Source organism: Podarcis tiliguerta, assembly GCF_965153285.1.
Source record: "Podarcis tiliguerta genome assembly, chromosome: 6".
Lineage (NCBI taxonomy): Eukaryota > Metazoa > Chordata > Lepidosauria > Squamata > Lacertidae > Podarcis > Podarcis tiliguerta.
Genome location: NC_139539.1, coordinates 77,810,540 through 77,816,613, shown reverse-complemented (window position 1 = coordinate 77,816,613; position 6,074 = coordinate 77,810,540). Strand labels below are relative to the sequence as shown.

The following is a 6,074-nucleotide window of genomic DNA, read 5'->3' as shown; positions in this document are numbered from 1 at the left end:
GGTACCTCTGGTTACGAACTTAATTCGTTCTGGAGGTCCGTTCTTAACCTGAGATACCACTTTAGCTAATGGGCCCTTCCACTGCCACCACGCTGCCGCCGCACGATTTCTGTTCTCATCCTGAGGTAAAGTTCTTAACCCGAGGTACTACTTCCGGGTTAGCGGAGTCTGTAACCCAAAGTGTTTGTAACCCGAGGTGTTCGTAACCCGAGGTACTACTGTATTGAAAGTATGTATTAGGAGGCAGCTTGGGTTATCTATGCCATGCATGCCAGCTTACGCCATGCAAACAGATCACATATTTGGCAAGTGCAAGAAGGGGCCTTACATATGTACTGACCCTCTTTTCCTCCCACAGAGGGAGAAATCATGATTGTCTCTCCTCTTATGTAGAGGAGTTCTATGTAGGTTTGGTAGTAGACTTCCTTCTCACATGTGTTAAACGTATGGTTGGTGTGTGTGTGAAAGCTAGATCATGTTCTGGGGATGAGTGACCCTGAGCTGCCGCCTCCCCAACCCATAACTTTGGCTAGTGTCAGAACATTTGACAGTGCAAATAAGGCATAGTGACATAATAATAATAATGATAGCTGTTGTTGTTGTTAATTAAATTTGTATACTGCCCTATACCTACAGGTCTCAGGGCAGTTACAACATAAAATCACAGTATAAAAACACAAAATACATAATAAAAACAAAAACAACCCAATAATGCCCCCTCCCCAATACATTTTCAAAGGGCATTGGAAGTCACTCAGCCAAAGGCCTGGTTAAAGAGGAATGTTTTCGCCTGACACCTAAAGTTGTATGAAACTTTCTTACTAGTCATTCCAGCCACAGACAAAGATGTATGGGGAAGTATCCAGAACAGAGTTCCACTATCCTGCCACGGAATCCCCCAGCTTGGTCATGTGAGCTTCTGACTGTCAGCAAAAGGAGGAAGTCAGGCAAGAGTTTTTGCTGCTTCAGCATGAGAATGCATGACATTTCCCATACAATCCAATCTCCACCCAACATAGACTACATTTCAGGAAATGAACGGAATACAGCTGAACTAGAGCAAAACTGTTCTGTGGGTAGCTGATGCAAAGTCATTGGCATATCTAATAGCACTGACTGTGATGGGGAGGGAAGAGTCCCTATTCAGTAGCTAATCTGAGCTGTTCCTGTCAGACAAACAATAATTGGTATTGAACTTGCATGATGGTAACTTCATGTCTTGTTTTCCTTCTGCTTGTTTTCCTTCCTTCTGGATGGGTTACACGGCACCCCATCCTCCTCCCTGCAATGCTGAGATCTACTAGGGGGATACTGAGGACTCAGCTATACAGCTGCAAATATAACGTTTTAAATGTGTTGTTAAGTGCATTATACAAATGTGACACTAGATGGCGATGGTGAGCAAATTCAACATATTTTTCGAAAAGGATTTTTTTTTTTTTAGCATGTTCACACCTTTTTTTTTAAATGTGTCTAGATTCCACCTGAGTCTAAGAAAGAGGCAGTTGACAGACAGTTGTGGCTGCATGTGGGGGCTGGCTGAGGGTAGACTTGAGGTTGATGGGGCAGTGCCTCATTCAGCCTAATGTATCCAATGAATCTGGAGGCACAGGCCCTGAACTATGCAGCAAAGAGCTAGTAAACATTTTGCAGAGGAGGCAAATTTACAAGGTGCAGTTTAGGGTGAACTCAGTTGTTGTCTCACTTAATTGATAAGAAGATGTTGTCTCACTTCAGTTGGATTCGCCCAGATAGACAAAGATGGGGAATTAGATCCAGGTGTTATATATTGTTAGACAAATATGTTTTCCTAGGATTTCTTTAACAAAAAAACAGTTGAAAGCAGGAGTGGTAAACTAGATCAGATGTAGCTTTAAAGCAAGGGGTGGAAAGCCTTTTTGGTGCCACAGGACAGATCCTTATCAGGATTGGCACTGCAGGCCAAATTTGGCAGGTGGGCAGGCTAGGATTGGCCTGCTGTCCCGATTGTTCCCCACCCCTGATTGAAAGGAGTGCTAGTTTTCCTGGGTGCCAGTTTTCATTGATCACCTTTTAGTCTGTTCCTGAACTAGGAGCAATTAAATATGAGATTTATTATTCCAGTGCAGTGACTTCAGTGGTTCTTATTGCGAAATGATTCAGAGGAAGGTACAAGGAGAACTTGCTTAGCAATGATACAAAGCAATAATAAAGCAATATATTTCTCTTTCAAAGGACCTGCTTAGTTAATCCAGGGAAATGAAATGCAGTGGACTGGAGCCAGTGCTTTGGTGCAGACGACAAGCAATTATTTTTACAGGTTCATTAGGTATTCACTCACAGGCACTGAAATCACCTGAAGGCACATTCTAAGAAGCTAACTCTTGCCCTCAATCTTGTGGGTATGTTGAGGGCTGGCATATTACCCATCTTTTGTGTTTTCCCAAGGATAAATGCATTTTTAAAATGACCTTTTAAAATGAAGAGACGCATACTGGTGGACCTCAGCTCCCAGCCACTGTTAGTGCCTCTGTAGCAAGTCTGACCCCTATTACTACTAATGCACTTAGTGAAAACATGGATCTAGTTGCCATAAAGAGCTCATTGCTTTGTTTTCCACATACCGTACTATCAAGATCAGCAAGCTTTCTACATCCATCCATCTGTAATGATTAGCATAACAGGTTGAGGAGGAGACTTATGTTCAATGGCAGAACCCATGCTTTGCCTGCATAAGAACCCGTGTTCAGCTGGCATCTCCAGTTAAATAAGGACAACACAGGTACTGCTTTTTCTTCTTTTTAAGGATCAAGAAGAAGGTGATGAGAAAGATCCTGCCTGAGACCCTGGAGAGCCACTGTCAATCAGAATCTGCAAATCGTCTATGTTCAGACTTTACTATTTAAACCATCACACAGTGCACTTGTGAACAACCTGGAAATTATGTATATTGGTTGGGATGTGTGTTGTCAACCAGTCAACTTACATGACCCCTAACACACACACACACACACACACACACACACACACTTTGCACCTTTTGTACTCCTCGACTCATAATCCACATCTTATTACCTTTTAACTTAGATTTTCCATGCTATAGACCCTGTCTCTTCCTTTGAGACTTGGCTGCATGAGGGCCTGGCTTTGGAATAAAGCCACAAACCTGGGCTGAGTTCCGGACGAGACGTCTGCCTTCACTCAAAGCCCGAGGCATCTGCTAGTTTTTGGATTCCAGTAACCCTCCTACACATGGAGCTTGGAACGGTTTTATGCCGTATCATTTCAGCTCAACAAAATATTTTATATTTAACACAGGCACACACATGCCTCCTTATGTGCTGCTTGTCTTGTTAAAGAGGACATTTAGAAGCAAGATCCCATGCACATCTACGGAGAAGTCCCGCTGATTTCATTGACGCTTACTCCCAGGTTGGTGTGCAAACGATGGCAATTTTGGCTTGCTACCCTGAACCAGAGGCTGGGATTCTTGGGACCATGGTTAACCATTAGAGCACCCTAATCCAGATGCTTCTCCTGTCCCCACTGCTGTCTGCTTGCCTGCTCTCTCTTCCTCTAGTCTAGAGGGAGCAACAGCAGCTGCTTAATCACTTCCCTTCCACACCCCCAGGCAGAACTGAGAACTGGGCCCAGAGTGGGTGGTGACAGGAGGAGGCATCTTGCCCAATAGCCTCCTAATATCTGGAGATGTCCTGGCTGAAAATCTACATTCCTCAATCCTCAAGGCTTTTATTTATTTTTTAACCAGGAGCCACAATATCACATACATTTATGAGCCAAAAGGCAATGGAGGTCAGGTCCGTGTTCTAGCATTCATATTGTTACATGCCACCCCAATTTCCAGAAGTGGTGTGAGATTCCAGGGGCTGCAGGTGTGATTTCCAGGGTCCGTGTTTCAGTGTGGTGTAGTGGTTAAGAGCGGTAGTCTTGTAATCTGGGGAACCGGGCTCACGTCTCCACTCCTCCACATGCAGCTGCTGGGTGACCTTGGGCCAGTCACACTTATTTGAAGTCTCTCAGCCCCACTCACCTCACAGAGTGTTTGTTGTGGGGGAGGAAGGGAAAGGAGAATGTTAGCCGCTTTGAGACTCCTGAAGGGGAGTGAAAGGCGGGATATCAAATCCAAACTCTTCTTCTTCTTCTTCTTTTGGGACAATGAGGTACAGCAGAGGTTGTTTTAATGATACAGTGGTACCTTGGGTTACATACGTTTCAGGTTACATATGCTTCAAGTTAAACACTCCGCTTACTCAGAAATAGTGCTTCAGGTTAAGAACTTTGCTTCAGGATAAAAACAGAAATCGGGCTCCGGCGGCGCAGCGGCAGCAGGAGGCCCCATTAGTTAAAGTGGTGCTTCAGGTTAAGAACAGTTTCAGGTTAAGAACGGACCTCCAGAACGAATTAAGTACTTAACCCGAGGTACCACTGTATATGGTTTTATTTACACATATATACAACCTGCAGCTAGGTGGAGTGATTGCAGAGCATTCACATCCTATGAGGGTCTGGCTTCCCCCTTAAGGGCAGCACTGGGTTCAAAAGACAACAAAAAGCCATCCTTTGTGTCTCTTATTTCCAGTCGTGTCATTTCCAGCTCACATGGAGCTCTCCAACTTCAAGACCCCCCCCCCCCGCCAGCCCACATCATTCAAAGTTGAAACTCTAAAGCTGGCCTTTGCCTTTGTTCACTAGCACCCAACAAAGAAGGGACCACACTCTTCTTTGCCTAGCAGTCTTGCCCTCTGATGCCTTCCTTGATGGGCCATCACTGGTCTTTGTCCCCTGCTAATGGCCCATCCAGCCAATTCTGCTGAGCTGGCTTGGCTCATTAGGATAATCAATCTAGGGAGTTCTGTGTTGGGCAAAGTTTAACCAAACCTTGATTAAGTCTAACTGTTACTAAATCCAGGAATTATGGGGAGGATTTGGCACCCAGGAATTTAGGGGAATCTGGCCCCCCACAAACCCATAACATCACGATTATGTATGTTATGAGAAACAGGCCCAGTTTAAACAGAGTGCCTGGCTGGCTGGTCTGCCATAGGTGATGTATTCTAAATTGTATCTAAATGGTGGAGTGAAGCATCTAGTCCAGTGGTCGGCAAGGTTACCTCGCCTGGGCCGGTTCACTCCAGCGGAGATCCCTCCGTGGGCTAGATTGCATGCGCGCCTGAGCGCGCGTGCCCACAATTTCCAGCGTCTGGAACTGGCGCAGCAGAAGCAAGTCCCTGTGCCGCGCTGTGCCGGTTTAGCGCAGCGCACAGGGACTCACCAAGAGGGTGGCTCGGTTCGGGGGTAGCTCGGGGGCCAGTTAAATGACCCCCGTGGGCCGCTTGTGGCCCATGGGCCTTAGGTTGCCCACCCCTGGTCTAGTCCTTTGCTTTTGAGATTCTTGCTTCTTCATTGGGTCAGCAGAAACTACTCTGTATGTCTTGGTAGAGGGAGGAGTACGCAGTCAGTTAGGTGCAAGGTTTTTGGAGCATATACAGTGAACAGCTGGAGAAGAAGATGTTATATATTGTATTGTTATACTTGGAAACTGTACTAGAATCCACTGAATGAAGGGCGGTCTAGAATTTTTTCAGAAACAAAAAATAAAGCAGCACAATGGACCAGAAGCTATAAAAGTGAATACTACAGTATTAATACCATTAGTTAGGACCATTTTAAACGTTTCAGGTAAAGTGGATTGCCTGTTTCCTTTGTGGGTGTAATTACAGAAAGGTGATCCTCAATGTTTTGGGAGGGTCTTTTGCCAAATCTTCCTGTTGGGTCCTATTTCTGTCCACAAGATACTCATGACAGCATATCCTGGAGGTGTCAAGGCCCCCAAAGTTCAGTGCAGACACTACAAGCCAGTTTCTCACTCTCTTTCCATTCTGTCCTAGGTTGAAAAGGCTTTGCAACCTCTTCAAGATGTGCTGCAGACAGTGCAAAGTCCACCCCCTGGTCTCCAAGAAAGGAACTAGAAATCAAGGCAATATTCAGAGGCCTGATGAACACAACTTCTTCAGAAAATCCAGGTAAGGAAATGTCCTCTGCTGAGCAGGAATAATGGTGAGGTCAGTGAGAAT

At 45.2% G+C, this 6,074-nt stretch overlaps 1 protein-coding gene across 1 annotated transcript in view; it reads left to right on the top strand.

Annotated features, from left to right (window-relative positions):
* The first annotated feature begins 5,564 nt into the window (after window positions 1-5,564).
* VAV3 (vav guanine nucleotide exchange factor 3) overlaps window positions 5,565-6,074 on the top strand; it is a 205,487-nt gene continuing 204,977 nt past the window's right edge. Inside the window, exon 1 of the mRNA XM_083445167.1 lies at window positions 5,565-6,023. The gene's annotated coding sequence lies outside the window, so the exon portion shown is untranslated. The remainder of the gene's footprint in view (window positions 6,024-6,074) is intronic.